This window comes from Nicrophorus vespilloides, unplaced genomic scaffold (assembly GCF_001412225.1).
Source record: "Nicrophorus vespilloides isolate i.1.1-1 unplaced genomic scaffold, Nicve_v1.0, whole genome shotgun sequence".
Lineage (NCBI taxonomy): Eukaryota > Metazoa > Arthropoda > Insecta > Coleoptera > Silphidae > Nicrophorus > Nicrophorus vespilloides.
In genome coordinates, this window is record NW_017096109.1 from 1 (window position 1) to 24,279 (window position 24,279).

Sequence of the window (24,279 nt, forward strand, 5' to 3'; positions counted from 1 at the left end):
CTGGTGGACTGCTGAAATAGCAGACATAAGACAAACCTGCCAAAACGCGAGATGAAGATATCAGAGGCAGCGGCGAATAACGCGTGGGGGGTGACTGCACAGAAGAAAAAGAAAACCTCAAAGCAGAAAGGAGTAAACTAAAAGTGGCTATCAAGCAAAGGCAGTGAGAGTGTTGGCAAAAACTATGCGAAGACGTGAATGTAAACATATGGGGCGATGGCTACAAAATTGTCAAACGTATATTAAAACCCAGAGAGTCCCTCGATGGCAGGGATGACCGCACACAGAGCCAGGTCAATAGCGGAGATCCTGTTTCCAAAACACGAAAACCTACCACCGGATGAATATATAGTGGACGGAATCGACTTTGCTCCTTTCTCCAAGGAAGAACTAGCCCATGCTTGCGAGCGTCTTAAGAGTGGGAAAGCTCCAGGCCCTGATGGGATACCGGCAGAAATAATAAAGATTGTAGCTAGAGAACACCCAGAAGCCGTACTGAGCACACTAAATAAATCTGCAAAAGAAGGAAAATTCCCAGAAAGATGGAAATGCGCAAAGCTTCTACTAATAAAAAAAACCTGGAAAGCCCATAGAAAATGCATCATCGTTTAGGCCATTATGCCTCACTGACACAATGGGAAAGCTGTACGAACAGTTACTAACAAAGCGACTGAAGGAGGAAATCGATAGATGCGTGGGATTATCAGACAATATTGTTTTCGAGAGGGCAGGTCTACTATCGACGAAATAAAAGCAGTGGTTAACATAGCTAAGGAAGCAAGAACAGGCACCAAGAGCATGAGAAAGCTCTGCGCACTACTGATGCTGGACGTCAGAAACGCTTTCAATACAGTCGCATGGAAAACCATCATGGATGAGGAAACAAACGAGGAATTACCCCCTACATTAAAAGAATTATAAGAAGCTACCTCAGCGAGCGCTCCATAAAGATCCCGAGCACCGATGGAACCTGTCTTACGACGGAGTGCTAAGGATCAATCAACCTGCAGACATAACAGTCATTGGATATGCGTATGACCTGGCAGTAGTGGTGGTAGCAAAGACCGAAGAGGAACTGACTGAAAAGGCAAACAAGGCCACTTGCAACATACAAAACTGGATGTCAGAGAGAGGTCTGACACTTGCGCCAGAAAAAACAGAAGCAGTATTACTGATCGGAAGAAGGACCTTAAGGCAACAAGGCCACTTGCAACATACAAAACTGGATGTCAGAGAGAGGTCTGACACTTGCGCCAGAAAAAACAGAAGAGGAACTGACTGAAAAGGCAAACAAGGCCACTTGCAACATACAAAACTGGATGTCAGAGAGAGGTCTGACACTTGCGCCAGAAAAAACAGAAGCGGTATTACTGATCGGAAGGAGGAAAGCAAAACCTATAAAATTTACCATATCAGCACAGAAATAACACGAAGAAAGTATTAAATACCTGGGGTCTCCATTGAAGTAGCCTGACCTACGCCGAGCATATCAGGGCAGTAGCCATCCGAGCAGCAGAAACAACTACAGCTCTAAGCAGGTTGATGCACAACAAGGGTGGACCGAAGTCTAGCAAGAGAAGATTGCTGCAGGGATAGCTGAGTGGCACACTATAGGAGCTGCTTGTTGCACAACAAGGGTGGACCGAAGTCTAGCAAGAGTAGTGGCACAATTTATTATGGCTGTATATATACACACTGATAGAAAACATTACAAGAGAAGATTGCTAGGAGTAGTGGCTCAATCTATTATGCTGTATGCTGCTCCTATATGGGAACAGGATGTTAAACAACGGTGAGCCAAAGTCTAGCAAGAAAGCTTGGAGTAGTAGAACACTTTATAATGTTTACGCTGCTCCTATATGGGATGAGGCATATACAATTGCCAAGAGAAGATTGCTAGGAGTAGTCTCTCAATATATTATGCTGTATGCTGCTCCTATATGGGAACAGGCAATAACAGTTCTAAGCTATAGAAAAGCGCTAGAAACGGTCCAACGGAGAGGAGCAATTAGAATATGCAGCGCGTATAGGACAATTTCCCGAGACGCAGTGCAGGTGATAGCTGGTGTGCCATCAATAGAGCTCCTTGTTCTGGAGAGAGGTGAGCGGCAGAGGGGACGCGACCAAAGCGGATGCTAGAGCCAGATTGCTTCAAAAATGGCAAGATAAATGGCACAGGTCGGAGAAAGGAACCTAGACTCGGCCCGCAAATAGAGCCTTGGTTAGGCAGAAAGCACGGTGAAACAACATTTCACCTGAGCCAGGCGCTGTCTGGCCATGGATGCTTTGGCAAGTACCTGCACTTCATCGCGAAGAAGGAGGATGAAAGGTGCTGGTACTGCGAGGAGGACGATAGCCCTGAGCACACGTTGTTTAGGTGCTGCAGATGGGTTGAAAGGAAGCACAGGGCGGAGGCAGAATTGGGAGTTCTGATAGAGCCTGAAAATATTGTCGGTGAAATGTTGAGGAGTGTGGATAGCTGGAGTGTTGTAGCGGCGTACATAACGGAGGTACTAAGCAAGGAAGAACACGAGCGGAGGCTGCACAGGGCCTACGAGGATAGTGGCAGTGGAGGCCAGCATTATTAGGGGAAGTGCCAGAGAGGCAATGACAATCAGCATCGCAGAGTAGTATAGCGATACAGGTCCTGCATGCTGGCGAAGGAGGGGAGAGGTTTTAGTGCGGTAAGAATCCCACAGTACCATGACTCCACCCATGGTCCCTATATAAGGTTTCCTCTCCTCTACAAAAAAAAAAAAATTATATGAGTCTACTCAAACGATTTTCTTAGTCGATTTTGAACCAATTCATCAGAAGAAGATGCGCGTTTTGGATTAACACGAATAGCATTGAATTATGTATGTGCATTTTGAAAATTTCTCCATATGTAAAATTAGAAATTAAATGTTTTTAAAATATTTTCATGTCTAATTTAGTTATTTATTTAGTTTGAATGCACTTTCTCATGTTTTTCGTAAATCTTTGACGTATTTTCTAAGTGCGACTTTTTTATGAGGTCCCTATCCACCGCAAGTTTCTGTAATGTATTATACAATTATATTATTTGTAATATATAAGAATTTATGAAAATTTCGGATATTTTTTTTGTACGATTTCTTTTATGCGGTCCCTACACAATAACAGGTTTTACTGTAATTACTGATTAAACAGTGTGAAATAAATTAGCAAAAAAAATATTAAAAACAATAAATAAAATCGTGCTTTATTCAGATATTAAACTAGATTTCTTATACCGAATCGCTTTCAACGTAATTACTCCTATCGTTGACCCAAATCCTCACAATTTCCAAGCAAAATATCCGACATCCATTTGTACCGGCTTAGTTTTTTTTGCTTTTGCATTCATTACCTTTCCGTAACGTAAATAATTGAGTATCAGCTGATCGATATTCAAATAAGATCTGATCTATTCTTTTTGTTTTGTTTCTCCTTCGTTATTTTTCCACTGTTTGGCACTAATTACATTCTTCTTTCATCCGAGTTGAATTGTTTTTTCTTTCATTTTCGCATTTTTTTTCTTTGCATTGTGTGCGTTAGGTTTCTCGTAGGAATTTAACAAAACGAGAAGGAAAATCGTTTTCGCCGTGATGGATTTCAGAAAGTGGACTACGCGAGTGAAGGAAAAAAAAATGAACACGTAAAATAAAAGAAATTCCGTTGCAGTTGGAGGAATGAGGCTTTGCGTGCCCAAACGGGCACCGGTCAATAAACGCTTTAGCATGGCAACGCACAATCAATCTACCCAGTTCAGACACACTCGGTTCAACATCGGAAATAGTGAGTAAGAGTGAGTGAGGGAATGAATGTGGAGTGTGTGTATAAAGTAAAAGTAAAACGGAGGAGAAGTAGCTCAACCAACAAAAAAAGAACGAGAATTGATCTGCGCGATCTTAATTATATCGTCGAGGACGAGGGTAAAAATAACTGTAAAGTGTGCGATTAGCACATAATACATCTGAATTAATATGTATAAATATAAATAAATGAATGAACTCCGGACTTATTTGATAAATTATGCTATTTGTATGATGAATACGCCGGTTTTTTATGCTAAAAATAATGCCTATCTTCATGCTAACATTAATGACGTTAATAAATTAAATTATTAAAACTATTTTCTTAAAATTATTAAACAAATTATTCATTTTATTTATTTTCTAATACATTAATTTTTATAATTTTTATGAAAATTATCTCAAAATAAAAAAAATACGAATTAAACTTAAATATTTATACAAAAAAAGGTAAATAAATGAGCATATTTTATGTGATCTAATTGTAAACAATAAATAATTAATAGTTACAGTATCATAATTACATGTAATGCTACAAATTTTATTTATTTATGTATAATTTATTGGGCAGTTACATAAGTCCGTTCGTATTTTGGTGTGCATTCGTGTTCACATCCAGTAGATGATGAATAGTTAGGTGGGAAGTGGTGTGAAGAGGTGAGAGTGTACAGTTGTGGCTACATTTTATTGCAAAGTTTATTTAATTCTGTTATATAGTTTGTAACCTTCCGTAGATTTAAATAGAAGGAAAAAAAACGAGAATTTTCCACATTTCATTACATTTGGCGGGATTTCAAGGTGTTGTCTATTATGAGCTGCAACCGAATAATCAAACTATCAATTCGGTCAAGTACTGTAAACAACTTGATAATTTATGACAGCTATTGCCCTAAAACGATCTGCATTGGTTAATAAACGACGAATATGATTTTAACATGACAATGCGAGACCTCATACATCTGTAATCACCGTACATAAGTTGATAGGGTATGGGATATACTACCGCACCCTCCATATAGTCCAGAAATCGCTCCATCTTAACGAAAAAAATTGTAATTGTAATGATATCAAAATTCACGTTGACAGGTTTTTCGAGCGTAAAAACGGAGACTACTGGAGTGATGGCATTATGAAATTGTCTGAACATTTGGCAAGAGTGATACCAAATAATGGACAATATATTTTTAAAATAGGTTGAAAATACGAACAAAGTTATGTAACAACCTAATAACATTGAAATATCATATGTTTTTATTCAAATACTCTGTGAATAAATAAATCAATCAATAAATAATGGTGGAGGTGCCAGGTTTATTCCAAGAATCCAATTCAATTTCCCATAATCTTCCATTTCTCAATAGTTCAGTTGAAAATTAAAAGAGTAAAAGTGTGTTAGAAATGAAAGTAATAGTGATAAAATTCATTATTTCAATACTTTCTATTTGAGTTAATTCATTAAATATTTTAAAGTTTTAATTTAACTTAATAACATTTATGTAAATTACTAAATTTAAATCCAATATTTTATAAAATTTATATAATTCGAAAGAGACATTTGATAATTTTATCTAAAAAAATAATTGAATTATTTTCTAAGCGCAATTTCTTTCTTAAAAAATATTTTTATTTATAACCAGTTTGAGATCAGATAAAATAGACTTGTTTTCGCACATTTTCTATTGCTAGTAGCGAGGACTACTTAGATGTGGTTGGGAATAAACAAGAATAACGAGGCTTTTAACAGACGTAATTTGATATATTATACGTCTTCAGTAAACTAGACAAAAAAAATGCGCGTTGATATATGAGACATATCTCGCAACTTTGTTTTTCCTTTTAGTTGTTATTAACTGTAAGTGTATAAATAAACACAGACAGATTAAGCAAACTGTAAATAATGGGTTGAATAAATGTTCTTAAATACTGAGATTATGACAACAATAGTGAGTTGAGATAAATTCGCTTCTGTAATTTCATTGTTTCTCCTCTCTTCTTATAAATTAACAAATATAAATCACTACTCTAATAACAAAAATATTTTTCTTGTTTTTATTACCAAAGACAAATCTATAAAATTTAACATATTGTTAGGTTCAATTTTAGAAAAATATATAAGTTTATTTGTATATATATTTATTGATGTCATTACTTATTAATGTTTCTTGTTAGTTAAGTTATTTTATATATATGTTATTTACTTTACATGCATTTTTTTGTAATAATCCATAGATAATCCATATTCTTAAAGAAAACTTCAAAAATAGAACCTGATTTGAATGAAAATATATATTCTATAAAATGCTTACGGCGATTTCGAAATTATTGGTAAAATTAATAAAATTTCCATTCTAAAATTAAACATAAATGTAGGAAATTGTTCGGAACATAAAAATCTTTCGCGAAAGTGTACGTTATCCGATTTGTTCGTAGACCGAATTTTACTATAATTATGGTTTATATATGTACCAAGAAATTTCTAAAATAGAACCTGAACCTGATTCAGATAAATTAATAAAACTTATGAATAATTCATTTCAAAATGTATTATTAAAATTAATGAAATATTATTCAATAATTGAAATAATAAATAATTTTTGGATTGGAATATAAAGTAGCTTAATCAAATCTGATTTCTGATAAAGTAATAAAAATACTGAATAGTGAATTTAAAAATGTTGATATTTAAAATATGAAATTATGGAAAATTAATGAAATTTTATGCTAAAATTGAAAAAAATAAATTCAAAATTCAAATATGAATATGAATATTTTGAAATTAAATTTCAGATAAAGTGATACAAATTACGAATAATTCATTTAGAATTTTGATTAATAAAAACTACTGAAATTTTATTCTAAAATTGAAAAGAATGACTGTATTTCCAATTATTTTATTATATGTGATTATCGATTAGTATATTAAAATTTTGGAATTAAAACTGATTTCATATAAACTAAAAAGTTGTGAATAATTCATCTTGAATTATGAAATTGACTGTTAAAATTAATTAAATGAAATAAGAAAATTTGAAAAGAATTTGAGATGAATGAATTATTCCCAAAACGTTTCTTGCCTAATCTCCATATTCATGCGGCATAAAGGAGATGTTGGGCGAGCTGAAGTGGGCAAGTGTAGTTAGTTATGAAGGGCACACGATGCATGATTTTCTGTTACGCCGGTGGATCGGGAGTCGAGACAATGCAAATTTGCATGTAAAATGGTTACGTAACGCGACGGTACAGATAAAGTGCGTCGCATTAATGCGGGAATCGTCTAATAAGTTTCGGGGTGTATATAAATGCGGTTATTATGCGATTTATGCACACCCCTGTGCAAGGGCGGAACGAAGAAGACGAGGTGGATCATCCTCGCAAAAGAAATATAAATAAAAAAAATAAGACGACGATGGTAATATAATAAAATAATAACAACAGAAAAGAGAGAAAAAAAACAACGTTATGCGAAGCGAAAGCGAGGAGAAGGCAAGTGTTTGCTGGTGCGGTCATGCGTTTAAAGTATGTAAATAGGTAAATCTACACCGCATCCTCTAAAACACACACATACGCCCACGCACTCTGCTTTCAGCTGCAAAAAAATAAAACAGCATGCATGTTTCATATATTCACGACATTCCATTATATACGACGAAGGACGAGGGTGGAATGGCAGAGAGAGTAAAAAATATGGGGGGAAGTTTTCTCACTCTCTCTCTCCCCTTAAACGATCCAATTTGGCTCTGCCCATTGAAATTACGCAGTCCCGGAGAATGAATCTATGACGAAATCACTCTGAAGAATGGGATGGAGCAGTTGAAGGGAAAACGATAAGTGTATGTGTCCGAGGCAGAAAATAATACAATAGAGAGATGAAATAGGGAAGAAAGCAATATGTCCCGCGGCGCGCCATTTACGCCACATGGACGTGAGTTTTTTAACATTCGATGCGTGGCCGTCCTCGATCGAAGAAAATGAAAGAAAAAAAAATAAAAGGAAAGAAAACGAAGCGAAATAGATTTCACAGGACGACGATTCGATCATTGCATAAGTGGATTATATATTCCATGGAATATTCAAAAAATGAATTTTACATAATTTACTGTAATAACGCAGTCATTGTCATATCACTCGATTATACGAAGAATCAATGATTCGTACAATTATATATTTATTTCATTTCAATCAAAATATATAAAATAAATCTATCTTAATAATGCAAATATTATTTATATTTTCTAATTTAATATGAATATATTGGAACCTCAAGTGAATTTCACATAATTTTCTATATTAATAATTTGATTAGCAGTCTTTATAATATAGTAAAGATCTCTTCAATATATTCTTTTTTTTCTATTAAGTTCAAAATAATCAAAATATAAAATTAATTATATTTTTCGTCTAAGTCCAATTTTTTTTAATAATTTTATAATTCGCACAGTGCGGATAATTCCGCACTGTTTGAAACCACACTAACTTTAAAACCTCATAAAAGTAAGCAATACAAAAAAGACACTGTATAAAAGGTTCGCCTATAAACAAATTGATTTTGCTAAATTGAAATTTAGTTTATCACTGATCGTATACGCACTATGAAAGATAATACTGTGTTTTGTAGATGATTGTATATATTATTTGCGGCTTTAAATGATTGCTTTCAATTTTTTGCTACTGTTTCTGGTAAATTAATTGCTAAACGGATTTAATGCGTTACTCAAAGTCGTTTTATTTTACGCAACGTGATTGTACATTAAAAGTAATTATGGTTTAACGAATGTGAGTAGTCCCATGGGGGCACAAGATCCGGAATGGATGGAGCGAAATAAAAAAAAACGGAGGAAAATGAAATAAAATATGAAGAGTAAATACACCGACCGAACAGAAAAAAAAGAGTGAAACCGAGACGAGTATGGGGATGAATCCTTCTGCTCTTCTCATGCTGATCCTCCATTTTTTCAGTGTGTGTGTGTATGTTGCATGCTGTAGGTGGGTGAGGGTGTGAGAGTAAGAGAGAGAGAAAAGGGCGGATGATGGTGGAAATGAGGAACGCGCCGACACACTTTTGCTCACATGTGCAGCTTACTTGGATAATGAGATAACGCACGAGTAAATAGGGCCCCATAATTGGATATTATCCCGCAGCTGTACGGCCCCCGGAGCCCCAGAGATTTGTTTTGCAGTGCCTCCATTAACCGAAACGCAGTATTTAATAATTTCATCCGATCCATAAATACACACAAGGCCGTTCATCCGCAATTTTTACCCATTTCCACCCCTCGCGTAATTATATTTATTGCCACGAATGAAAACAAAAAATACAAGAGAAAAAACGCATCCCCAAAAATCCTAAATCTTTAATGTATTCCTTTCAGAATAATGCTTCAGTAATGCTTAAAGGTTTTAATGTTATTCAAATAATAATTTACAATTCGCAATTTGCGGCCCTAATCAACCTTTACCGCAAAGAGGTAAATTAATGCTTTTGAAGATAAGTCGTAATTTTTGATTGCTAATATTCGTTACTACTCTCTCCTTTCTAGATGCATGTAAATTATGTGCGGGAGAGAAGGAGATGGATAGAACATTTTCATGCCTTTGACTAATTACGGAGCGATTGTACTTTGCTTCGCTTCACGAAGAAACAACCCTCCTCCAACCACTTTGCTAACTGAATAATTATGCAGGAGCATCAAAAATAACATGCACACATAAGACGAGGTGTGTTTCGCCATTCCCGATTCCACTCCCAGAGTTTATCCAAACGTTTAATTAAGCTTTGATATCGGAGCATGTTATCATCACACGAATCGAAGTTACTGTAATTCTTGTTGAAAATTACTCGAGTTTCATCTGGAGGCCAGACTTAAGAATTGCTTACAATTTATTTAATTTAGGTTAGATTAACTTGTATATAATATTAAGTTAGGTCTACATTTTATTTACGTTAAAATAAATCAATCTTAGTTTATTTAAGTCAAAATAATTTACAGTACTGAGATAAACCTCAATGGAATTTTGAAAGAGTTGGTAGAGTTTGCGTGTTCTTAATAATTAACCGTTTTTAAACTTATCCTTTGAATCAGTTAATTATATCTCATATTTCGTTTTTGCAGTTTGCATAAAATAAATAATGTTGAAGAAAAATAATTCAATGAAACTATTAAAAAAAATAATTTATACAGATTTTTTTGGTGGTTCCTTGGCAATGGATGTGGGCATAACTCTTCGTATACATCGAAGGCATCGGAAGGCACGTGGACCCAGCAGAAAAGGCCGTAAAAAAAACTACCATCAATTCAAATGATAACGATATCACCGTCGCATTAAAAAAATACAACAACTTTCAAATCCTCAGATATACCTGCTACAAGCCAATCATTACAAGCCACCAAGGTCGCTTCAACAAAAATATTTCTAAACAACAACACCAACATTTTTTGACAGAACACTCGCAAAACTATGACTTGTTCCAGCAAGGTGGTGTAAGAACCCAGCGAATATATATGATTCCATCATATAAGTCTGAATTCATCCTAAATACCAACTCGGAGGAGTTTGAAGCAAAGTCGGAAGCAGTAACATTCAAAGTAAGCTATCAGTAAGCAAAAAAAAAATTAAATATTTTTCCGAGGGTGAATTTGTAAAGGAAACTGTTTTGGAAATATCAGATTCACTTTTTAACGTTTTTAAGAACAAGAGTGAAATAATTGCCGCAATTCAAATTATTGCCGCAACTGTCTCGAATCACTGTGATGCAGCGAATTGAGAAGATGGGTAGAAATGTAAAAGATATTAATAGATAATTCTTGTTTTTCCCTCAATGTGATGAATCGACAGATATAAGTGATACAGCAATTACAACGTTGTGTTCTGATTCCCATATTGAGGATTCTTTATTATTATCTTTGTCAGGATATACACCTAATTATGCCTTGGTTAGATACATGCATACACAGTGTTCCCATTAATGCTAATTTGAACTAATAAATATTCTCAATAATTATTCCTGTTTTTTATTTCCCCCATGAGTTTTTTTACCGTTAAAGTCTACTTTTCCAGTAACTATCCTTACATTATAATGTTCGACCTGGACAACCTATGGAGGTTGTAGCCAGAACTGTCGCCATCATCATCTAGACACAGTTTTCTCCATTTCATCATTCATCAATATTTTTATGTTTAAATCCACATTGAAAATTTTTTTCATTTATTTCATTTAAGAAATAATGATAATATATATTGCAACAAGAAATTACAAAATATAAAAACTTAATACAATAAGATTATAATAAAAATTCATCTGCTGCAAAGGGCTATTGTTCATTTATTACTACAGAGTAATTTGCTTTCTTGGAATGTCTGTTTTATTTTATGGTAAATTAGAACAATTAACATTTATCAATTAAATCGTTTTTTTTTTATTCTTTTGGTTTTCTGGTAAGGTCATCATTTTTGTATTCAATCGGTACACTCGAATCTTCCGTTTTACGATGTTCCATTGAATCCAAGGCCGAACGCTGGAAAGGGATTTCTAACCAAACAAACAAAAAAATAGATGGAAAAAAGAATATAAGTAAAATGGCTCGTTCTGTTTCTTGTCTTCGGGGGGCCCTATGGCATAAACCAAAACATATGAAAATGGTGCATGGAGAGGGACGTTGGGAGTGTCGGGGTTGCTTTTCGAGTGCGTTTCGGGTCGTAAGTTTTTATTCCCCCCAGTTCTATCTGCGTTTCTTCTTCGCAGCCCGCAGCCTGCCGCCCTTTAACCACGCACCATTCCATCCAGCGTTTCATGAACGCAAACCCTCGAATGGGGATCCTCTTGTACTTTTTGGGGGATGAGGGGGCTAAGGAGCGGTTTTGTGTGCGGTTGCGTGTGTATCCGATAAAGACTCATAAATATCGCATTAGCGGTCTGCGAGAGGAGAGAGAAAGAGAGAAGATGCACACATTACTTGCTCATTTGCCGCAGCCGCCGCCGCAAAAAGCCTAGACTGCTAACAACGCCGCCGCCCCCATTTCGTCAGATTATGTGTGCTATCCCGTATTTACCGCATTCCCAACAATATCTATTTCGAACACCTCTATCTCTCTTATTACGAGAAAAGGACCGCTCCCTTTTATACATCACATATTCATGCAGTTTCTCGCAGTTTCGGAGCGCTTCGCTACCATTAAACCACCATCGAGAGGAGTTCCGCGCGCATAACCAGCTAGGTTTTCCGCGAATTCAATCATCCCTAATTCGAAAATAATGTCGCAATAACTCTTCTCGCAATACTCAAAAACAGATTTACATCCTGGGCCCAATCTGCATACGTACTTGCATCCGCTTTTGTCGAATCCTCTCCAAACAAATCGCAAATTCGAGCATATTTGTTACAGTCAATTTAAAACTGACTCTTTTGTATATTTCTTTCAATGCACAAACTTCTAATATTTCACGGCTTATTTTTTTTAAACATGTTTCTAAAATAATGATTTATACCAAAAGTAGGGAATATTGAAATTATATAATTATACATTTTTAAATTTTATTAATTATAATAATAGTTTAAAATATAATATTGATGATTGATGTTAATTTATAAAAAGAAATATCTCAATAAATAAAGATTATATAATAATTAACTGAAACATTTCACATAATATTTGTTGTAAATAATTAAAGTTGCTTCCTTCTCAAATCAATCAATTGACATTAAATAATATTTTAATGAAACTTTCGATTCTAAAAATATAATTAAAAATTAGAGTAAGAAATAAAAAGTTCTTGGTGAAATCTTGCTGTTATTTCAGTGTACTATTATGTGTCAAAAGTATAAATACATATAATCAGTTATTTAGGTTATGCGAACTGTAAAAAAAATAAATTACAGTTTGTAAAGTTGTAACTAGTTCCAAATAAGCAAAAATATTTTCGTTGAAAAGAAATAAGAATTAAAGTTTCGCATTTCCTGTCTAGGAAAAATTGTTATTACCGGAATGTAAGAAGTAAGGAAAACACAAAAAAAAATAACGACAGGGTTAAAGTAGAGCAAAAAAAAACAATAAAACTAAATGCAGAGTAATTTATGTGGTGTGGAGTTGAAACATGCGGCTTAATTCGCTCGTTTTTTTTCTTTTCTCGTGTTATTTATTTATTTATGCGCTTTTGCTCTCCACTTGTTTTATTATTTTTTCTACTTCGTCTTTCGTTTTTTTTTTCTTTTGCAGAGCCTCCCTCTCGGCTCGACGCGGAGGGCAATTTTCTCGGTTCTTCGAGCTCTCCCGGTGGGACGCCTTAATAACACCGCAGCGAAACCGCGGGTTTTGTAACGTGAAAATTTTTCAAGTATTAAGTGAGACAAATTGTCGGATGGCGTGCCTTAATTCGATTACCGTAATTCGAGACCGGTCAGAAGCTAGTCAACCCCAATTTTAAGATCGATACGACACACTACTACCGTTCGAAAACGGGTTTGCAAAAACCTCATCGGACTCTCGCAAATGCAAATCTCCAATTTAAGCTACTCGAAAAGTGCGACCTTTAATTATATACGACTCGTAATAGTATAAAAATAATCTGTAAATTATTAAAGTTTTGGTTTTTATAACTTGAGAAGCAAAACTTCTTACCAACATCAACTTTCCAAAATCCAAGTAGTGTCTGTAATTAAATTTCAGTAAAATTCAAGCGCTTTTCAGTTACATACAGAAAATTAGTTCCAATCATACCAAACAGTATTTTTTCAGTCAAAAAATCATATTTATGTTAAAATTTCATTATCAAAATATAATAATAATGAATGTATACACAAAACATAAATTTTAGATTGCAAAATTTAATTTTTCAAACGATTTTCAAATCACAGAATAAAACAGTAATTTTTCATCTAGAATTTTTTTATTTATTATTTAAAAACTATTAACTTTAATGTAATACATATGCAAAATATAAAATTAGATATATACATTTTTTTTTCTATTTTATTATAAAAAAAAGATAATCATTAAAGTATAAACAAAATATAAAATTTTGATCGTCATGAAATAAGTTTAATTGTATTATTTTAAAATCTAATAAAATAGAGATGTGTTTTTACTTTTTAAATATTTTGAGAAACCATGTGGCTCATCCTCCATCCTCCATCCATAACAATGTAAAATATATAAAATTATTTGGATATTCATGTTTCGTTTATTCATTTTTTTTAATAAACACGAACAACATTTTCCAATCCCGTTTTCAACAGAATAAATAATAATTCGGTCAGAGAGGATTGTTAGCAGTATGCAAATGATCAATCGAATTTATGCAATTTATTTGTCTTCTATTAATTCATTCTTTTGTTCGACGTTGCAATTTAAGTTGAATTCTCCACACCGACAACAAAAAATCGCAAAACCTCCGAAGCGCAGGAAAAAAAGCGCCGGTGATGGTGGGGGAGTCGCGACGCGACGCGAATGAAAATCGCATCGCGTCGATATTCTATTGACAACGTTTATATCGTTTTTAGAATTTTAATATCCGTAATGTTCCGGGTGGGTCAAATGCGGAATTAATATCGAGAGAAAAAGAGAGGGAACGGAAAAACTCCTCTTCCACCTACATCCTCCTCTTCGGTAAACGACGATCCCCGTTTATTTCACCCTTCTCCCTTTTCACCCCTCTAACATTTGTACACAGTCTGATGAAAATGTATACAGTAGGGGGAAAAGAATGAATAAATAACACAAATCAAGCCTCCGTTTCAACCTTAAAATCGATGTAAGTTACGAGGAGATTCAGCAAAATGTATTGGCCACAATCACATTTAAAGGCGATTCTCAAGAGAACCATAAGATTTACCAATTATTTGTTTTGATCATATTTTTCTATGCTATTTCATCTTCAAAATAGCATTAATAGTTTTAAAATTATAAATAAAAAACGACATATTACAATTTCAATTAAATGTAATTGAAAACATCAACTTTGAAAGATTTAATAAGATTTATATATCATTTATTTTACTATATTTTATATTTAAAATGCTTTTACAAATATCACTAATAGAAATTATACTATAAGGAACAATTCTACTGATTACAAACTGCACAAAATTTCTTTACATTTATCATACCAGAATTTGTACACAGTCTGATAATAAAGAACGAATAAATAACAAAAATAAAACTTCCATTTGAAGTGTAAAATCTATACAACTTATAAGGAAATTCAGAATAATATATTATCTGCAATCCATTTTGAAGACAATTTATAAAATATATACTAATTATCTCTTTCTCTGCTGTTTCATCTTCAAAACGATTATAAATGAATAAACTAGACATATTGAAATAGAAATAACATCAACTTTGGAAACGATTCCGAAGAAACTTTGATTTTATATATAATTTGTTTAACTTATTCTATATTCCAAATGCTTATACAATATTGCAAATTTCATGAAACCAAAATTTGAAGGTGATTCTTAAGAATATTTGTACATTCACCTATTAATTGATTTGTTTTCTTAATTCTATGCTAATTTATCTTCATTATGCTTACAGATATTACTAATTAATTGTATTATAATTAAATGCATCAAGTTTGAAAGCGATTTTTAAATAACTCATTAGAAATATTAATTACTTATTTTACCAATTTTATTCAACATATTCTCATCTTTAAAATATATTTAAATATTGTCAATTGTTGCATTATTCTGTAAGAAAAAAATAAATTTTAAAAATATTCTGAATACAAATATTTTATATTTAACAATAAATCACTATAATCCATGTATTGTAAATAAACAGAGCTGCAATAACATCAAATCGCATCTACATAAATAAAAATAGTATAAAAGCAATCCCGGCAGAACGGCGATTTGATAACGAAAAATAATACCGGTATTCAAAAAATGTTTTTACAGCAAAATAATATTATTATTGTTACGTATAAAAATGATTCAATAAAAAATATATATATACACAGGGGGGATCCTGTTCGCTTATAAATCGTAACGTTTAAGTTGAATTTGCTAACGTATTACGGAACACCTTGTAAAAGGGGGCTTCAAAAATAAAAATACAATCATGTAAATCCGTATAGATTTAGCGTTGAGTTCGATATATTCAAATCCCACAGAGAGGAAAGTATTGCTGCTACAAAATACATAGCTTAAAGAAGCTATATTAAATCCCTACACAGCAAATAATAATCAAAAAAAATATTAACGTAATTTTGTTTCATTTTTTTTATACAAAAGAAAATGTTAAATAAATATTTTATTTCTATTCAATAAAATAATTAAAAGAAAACAATGATAATTTTGTTAATTAAACTTTTATTAGATTATACATATCTGCTATAAAAAAAAGTAAAAAATTATTAAAATAAAAGGTTTACTAAAATAATTGTAAATTAAATCTAATTTTTACACTTAAAATAATACCAAAAATTATTTTGTACAATAATAAACTATAAATAGTTAATAAAATAAATGAAGGAGTTTGAAAAATTTTAGTAAAATTATTGTAAATTAAATTTAATCTTTTCAATCGAAAAAGTACACACACACAAAAATTCAATATTTTCAAAAAGTTATTTTGGTTCTTTTTATATTTTGTAACAATTGTTATTATTTTATTTAAATTAATTAATATATTGGAAAGTTCGTGCAGATTTTTCACGAAAATTAAAAATCAAACCTTTTATATATAGATATATAAATTTAATTATGTATGAATTATTTTTTATTTATAAACATTTCTTCATCTTTCCCGCAACTTAAACATTACATCTTCCCTGAATTTATTAGGTTTTTCGTCAAAAAAACTTATTAAAATTTATTTCCCAAATTTGAGGAAATCGAAAAGTATATTGTCTGATGACTACTGTGGGTGGACAAATACAACTCTGTTCGACTCCAACAATTTTTGTTGAGTAGTAAAAGAAATATAACGATATTGTCGTGATTTTTGACCGTTAAATTGTGCAAAACTCATATATATTGCAAGAGTTCATCGATAGTTGCTTGACATTTTTAATATCTCTGCTCATTCATTTGTCGTGTAGTACGGGTTATTTTCGATCAATATCATCTATCAAAATCATCAGCTTTAAATTCAGAGAATTATGTTCCTAAAGTTCATTTAGCTAAAGCAACTTCTCCGTAAGCAGAATATATCTTAGTTATTGTTTTAGTAGCATTCTATTACTATCAGTAATAGAATAGTATCAAAGTCTAAAATGAACTTCGTTTTCCAAACCAAACTTTTTTCTAAAGACGGTTGAAATCTTACTTTTTAGAATATATACACAAATTCATTGTTTTTCCCAATTCTGATATAATTAGTTTTAATTATATTAATGGTAGTTTTCATAAACTTGTATATTTTTTGAAGAAACTCTGAAACCAATTTCAATACACATAAATTGTAACAAACAAAATTTTAAATAAAGGGCAAAACTACCTATAGTCAATAAATAACCATTTGTAGCAGTTACTTTTTTGTTATGTTATTATTTTTCTAAATGAAAATATTTTTTTTACTGTGTAATAAAGATTTAAATAAATTACACAAACGTTTTTTTAACTTGAATTATAAAAAAATAGTTGAGTTTAGGTAGATAATCTCAGTCGTCTCAATGGTAAGCATTGTGTATCTTTCAATTGTTTGCATTTTCGACCCTCGAATGTTTCTCATGGAGCAAATAATAAATATCTACACACATAAAAAAGCACCCTATATCGGTGGTAAATAGATTTTACGATCCAGAAGCCCGATTTGTGTGTGTTTTTTTTTTCATTTGATGACCGCAACCGGAAACATTTTTCTTTTAGTACCGCCCAACAAATTCCTCCGCCGAAGATAGATAGCATGTATTTAATTTTTCTTTCTCCCACTTTCTCACACACACACTTCTTCACATTTTTTTTAGTTCTTCGTCTTTATCTGGCGGTTCCAGTATTTCAGAATGAATTAAGGCGAAACAGCAATCAACGTGTCCCCGTTTTATTATTAATTTATTTCTCGGATCCATGAAAAATTCATGTCGACGAACTGGAAAAGAGATTGGCTGAAATATAGGGGAGATCGTGGTAGATGCGGGCGCCTCCGAAGAAGCGCACAGAAATGAAGAAAGATGAAAGGGAGGCGAAGGGCGAGAGAGTAAAATTGAGGCACGTCGTCTGTTATAGAATCAATTTAATTTATTCAATCGTCCATTTTTATTAAGGTCGCTCATTACGGGCGGTCGTCTGGACGATGACGATGGTTTTCTTATTGTTGTTGTTTTTCATGTCGAAATAATTTTGTTTATTCTATAAAAACCAAATTCTCTGTACCCACACACTTTTTTTTGTATTTTTCTCTTTGGTAACGGGGAGGCTGCCAGAGAGATATTTCAAAATTTATGGACGGATTATTCAAATTGCGTCCCCAGTGGATTTCGCTTTATTTAGATTGATGAGTGCAGCAGTAAACATTTTAAATTGGACTATTTAAAAAATAAATGTACGGTTTGCTTCGAATGTCTCTCCAGAAGAAAAATAAACAACTAGAAATATCAATTTCTATAGTTTATGTAGCTTATTTCCAGCTCTAATTTTGTCAACTAAAATCCTAAAAAATTATTAGGAAAATAAACAATATTTTTTTGTCATAACCAAAGACGCTAATCAAAGCTATAATAATGACATAACAATATTTATACATTTTATTTAATATTGTTGATAAATTCTTATATTAAAAAAAAAATCGAAAATAACATTGACGTAATATAACTATAACGTATAACGTAATATAACTTACAAATGTATTGTGTATAAAAGCATTGCTGTAACTTTTTATATCATATTACTTATAATGTAACTGATATCAAAATTTTATTTTTTTAATCAATACAAACTTATATTTTTAATAGAAACACACAATATTGAAATAGAAACTATATAAAATAAATATTTTTGAAATGTATTTAAATTTAGAGTAATTTAACATAAGAATTAATGTAATAGAAATTGAGTAATTATACTTCTTGTATTGTTAATTAATAAATACTATTACTAAATACTAATAATAATAATAAAATTATAATGAGTAAATAGTGTGTATTCGGTTTTTTAGTGACAATTATGATTTTTCAAAATATACTTTTTTTGAGATTACAATTTCATGTTTTATGTATAAATGCAATTACTGAAGTAACAAACAAATAAATGACTAATTATTTAATCACCTATTTATATTACATAACTTTATTTAAAAATTGGAAGAATTAAAATTTTTAAATTGAATTACTTATAAAATAATTTTATTATGAAATATACAAATAAAAATTAATAATATAGGGAATACATTGTGCTTAAATTTATAAGAGTTGAAAAGTGAATACGAAAATTAAAGAGGAAATAAGTATTGTTGTATATCTACAAATATTATGTAATATAATGTAACAAATTTACAAATTATTTAAAATCGAAATGAAAAATACTTAAATTAAAGAATTCATTGTTAAATATCACATACATCTAAAACAGTACCTCGCATTGGATATTGTGAATTAAATGTTAAATCACTTTATATTCATTTTTTGGTGGAACTATATCAACGTACCCCCCTCAGCGGGCCGCGGTAAAATTATCAAACGTTGACCGGTCCGCGGCGATAAGAAGGTTAGGTAGCACTGCTCTATACCATGGATTCCTAAGCTTTTTACTATATAGATCTTAAATAAAAAAATAGTTAACATAAATCTTAAATCACCGTGTTCTGTTATATTTAATTGACTTCTTTTATTTTTATAATACCAATAATTGAGAATTAGGACAATCTAAAAAATTCTAAGGAGATATTTGTTAATTTGAAGTATTTTTTAGGAATGTCTTTCCAATTACAAAATTTGGAAAATCTATATGTTTGAAAATTGATTTTAGATTCAAAATTCTCCTTCAATTGAATCAATTCTTATTGCAAGGCTGTGTCAATTTCAAATTATATTATAATAGAAGACAGAACATCTAGATTTTCTAATTTTTTTTAAAAATATCTTCTTTTAATTTTCACGCATTAATATTATCTTTTTAGAACAAACATGTATTTAATGTTGATTTAAAGCAGATATAAACAAATCAGTTTTAGAGCAAAATATAACAAATTGAACTTCAACAAGAAACACATCCTTCCTAGTATTTTTGTTTGCATCTTATTAAATAAAGAAAACATATGCTTTCTTGTTTCAATCAATTTTGTTGCCCTAGGTTTACTTCAAGGATCTCTATTACAAAATTAAATATTTCATCAGGATTTTAGAATAATTGCACAAAACTCCATTTGTGAAATCGATTGTGTATTATGTGAAATTGTAGGCAATAAAAAATGTCTTTTAATATTCTTCAATTTCTCAAGTTGAAAAGTAACATATTTCAAATTGGACTATTTAACAAAGAAAAAAAATGTATGGTGATTCAAATGTCCCATGCAGAGAAAAATAAATTTAACAACCAACACATACACACACGCAATATATAAATATCAATTTCGTTTCTTAGGTTGGTAGTTTTTTGCTCACTCTCTCTTTAAATAGCTCCATGTATTTCCTCTTTTTTTCTCTCAAGTATTTGGGGGGAGAGGTTGGCATTTCTATCCTATCCCAAAATCGTGTGGGTGCACGAGTTTGTGTGTGGAGTAGTATCGTTCGATGCTTATTTGGGGGGACCCCGTCTGCGGCGGATAAAATGGGAAACCATTTCCATGTCAACAATTCAGATTTATACGGGGTTCACAAGCGCGCGCGTACCTACACACACATACAACTCCCATTTCCACCCATTGTAAAGGAAAGAAGGATAGTATACAATTTCATGCAGAGGAAAAGAAAGAGAAGACAGAAATTTTCATACGGAAATATTCTATTTGAATAAAATGCATTCCCTTTTACACGCTGGAAGTGAGTGTTAACCTGACAGTTTCGCGTTTATAAATCGCGAGGTATTTCTTTTAAGACAACCCTCCCTCACCTCGCCGTCATTTCAGATAAAATAATAACTTCTTTCTCGCCTCCTCAGCAGCTATTTTCACGGTGCGTCTGCAGCATTTCATATTTATTTCATACCAATATAAAGAGCTCTGTTTCTATCTTCTTCTTTTCTTTTCAACGTCTTTACAAATCTACATTTCTCTCTCAAGCAATTTTTTTCTCTCTTCGTTACATGTTTTGCATCTCTATCTTTCTCTCTTTCGAAGAAATTTTGCGAAACAAATTCAATTTCAATTCCTAATTAAATTCCGCGACTTACCTGAAACTTTTTCCAGCTTCGCACAAAGTCATTTAACTTTTCGATCTTAAAATATTCGCTCGTATTTAAGGCCGATCTAAATACAACCTTACCGCACGGATATTAAAGTTGTTGTTTTTTCTTCATTCATCAACGTTTATTTTGTATTTTCTTATTTAGCTTTCATTCATTAATCTAATGTTTTCATTCATAGATTTTATCGCATTAAAATTTTAATAATAAAGTTTATTCTTATATAAAAAAGTAATGAAATATTTCTGATTTATAAATATTAATCATTTTGAAATAAACATAAAACGTTGTAAAATTTTCTACAAATTTATTATTTTTTTGTTAGAATTTTAGATTAGAGAAATAATGTATTGCAATTTATCGTAAAAGTATTGAATTTGATTAATCAATCTAAAATATATCAATATAAGTATTATCAATTTTTAAAATATAATATAAAATTTTCTATATTCTTTTTTAGATTTTTTGTTTCGAGCAGGGGTTCCCAAACTGTGCGAAACGGCGTCCCATGGAACCGCCAAAGAAAAAATACTATTAATATAAACTTCGCCCGGAGATAAACCAATGTATTGGTCTAAGGAAAAGGTTTGGGAACCCTGGTTTAGTGAAATAAATTATTGCAATTAAACGAAAAAGTACTGAAGTACTGAAGAATGAATCAAATTAAAGTATTAAATGATAATATATTCTGAAAATAAAAAATGAAGATAAATTTTGAAAATATGTTTAAAATTATTTCCAAAACTTATAAAGTAGTTTAAACGTGATAATATATTTAGGAAACGTAATTTTCTATCTTGTTAGAGCATTATTAACGGTTATATTCATTTCAGATGGAGGATGATGATGATTTCCAGTGAAATTCATTAAATTGAGAATAATTTCTTTGTGGTGTTTTCGGCGGAAAAACTGTTTTATTCATAGAGAGGCCCCTTCCCCGACAAAGCCGTATTTGTAGCATGCACGAACATGTCTATTTTTCACTTCACGTGAATACAAATTGAAGCGCTTACAAATACGAGCGTTTTTCTTTTCCTCATTCTTCTCCTCTTCTTTTCATCATTCTTCTTTTCCAACCCATAAACCGAAGGAGAAGAATGTTTAGCGCCGTAATTGCCCGAAATTGGAATGCAAGAGGAAGGATGGAGCCGAACTGAGATGCGCCGAAGCATTTGGATGTACAGGTAGTTGAGGTCTTATTAGCGCGGTTTCAGACCGACATAATTCGAAACCCTAATCGTCCATTCATCCATCCCATCTTCGCTCGGAATTCTATGGTGTTTGTAAATAGTTTCGAGCTGGTGGCGACAAATGGCGCGACCCACACAATCCTATTTAACTCGGAATGTACACAAACTGGTCGATGCAAGATTTCAGGTAGAAATTGGTGCGAGCCGCCAAAGGTAAGAAAGAAGTTACCTGTACGCGATGGAAGTGTGGGAGTGGCGGTGGTAATGTATTTTTGCAAGGCCCATTGCGCCCACATGAATGGATATGAACGGACCGAAGACGAGGAAGAATCGTAGAAGATGAAGACGATTTTTCCACTAATCGAGTTTCGGTTTCTACGCGTTCGATCAGTCGTGAAATTAAATTTCGTAAATAAGCTGTTCCGACGGAAATGGGACTTCTTAGGTCTGCAATTGATCTCGCATCTCTTTTAAACAGACCATTATCATAATCTTATTTCAGATGGCAATCTTCTTTCTTTCTACTGGCCTCCGGTCGATAACAACATTTAAGCTCTAAATCGTATTAATTTCTACACCCAATTCACAAATCTGCAAAATTCGCACACATTACAGAATTACGTCCTTATACATTTTACCAAAACATATATTCACTTGAAGATGAAATATGTTAATTTTCTCCTAAGATGATACTTTAAAGGGAAAATAACTAATCCAATATGGAAATCAAATACTTAACTAATTAATATATAGAAATAAATGTAATGTATGTAAACTATTGTGCTTGCAGCAAGAGAAATCTCATGGATTATTGTGTAATAGTGGATGGATGAAAGGAAGCAGTGATATGAAATGATCAGGGAAAAGAGCAACAGTTGAATTACGTGATTTGTACAAATTTGAGACAAAATGGTTGCGATTCCGTAGAGGCACGTAAAGCGAAACGTGGAAAGAAACAAAAAAAGAATTAGAACAAAAATCAAAAAAGAAATCACTAATTTTCGAGTCGTGAAGACCATTAATTAGTTCGACGATAAAGATGATTCGGTTTCCGTTTACTCCGGCGAGTGCACCGGTCGAAGACGGGAAATGCTTCATCATTGCATTCTGGTCATTATTTTATCCGTCGTCCATCTCCTCACGGACGTAGACGACCTTCGTCTCCGTTCTCTCGCAAGTTCTTCGTTTCTTTCATTACGTTCGTATCCTCCGGCTCCCGATTATAATTTAATATATCCGGAGCGGTTTCATTGAGCTTTTCTTCATCGGCTTCGCAGTCGCAGTCTTCTTCGTTCACATCCACTTCTTCTTGCGGTTGCGAGGTAATGATTTCCGTTCGTCGACGCCGGATTCTTGTGGGGTCAGGGCTGCACGAAATCCACTTTGATGGATAAACGTAGACCGAAAGGGGGAATAGAACAGAAGAGATGGAGGATGTGGATGTGGTGGATAGGGTTGCCTCGTGCCGAAGTGATTAAAGGAATTCAATGAGGGATTATCCTTTGGCTCGCTAATCGTCCCTTCCTCCCAAGCTTCACTTATACTTTCCAGGTTGCTCGACGCAATCCCAGGGATCAGGCCTATCTATATCGGTCTTAAACTATTCAACAAATAACAGTTAACTGCTCCGCAGCAGCCGCCGCCCCCGTCGATCCTGGGATCACGCCCAGAATCTAAATAAATTAGCATAGTTTTCATATAATCGCGTGCTATCCTATTGGGATTGTTTACGGCAATTCAATACCCTCGAATTCTAATCATGAAAATTGATGCAATACCCTCAAAGCTCTATCACTAAATACCTCGAACCAAATACAGCTTTAGTGATGTTATTAGTAGTGAAGAAGCATAAATTTAAAAAAAAAATCTATTTTTATTACATTTACAAACCTATTTCAATAACGTATTAATAAATAAACAACGTTAGTACAATAATAGTTAAATAAAAAATGTGTAAAACAACCATTATTATTGCATTATATATAAATTATCAAA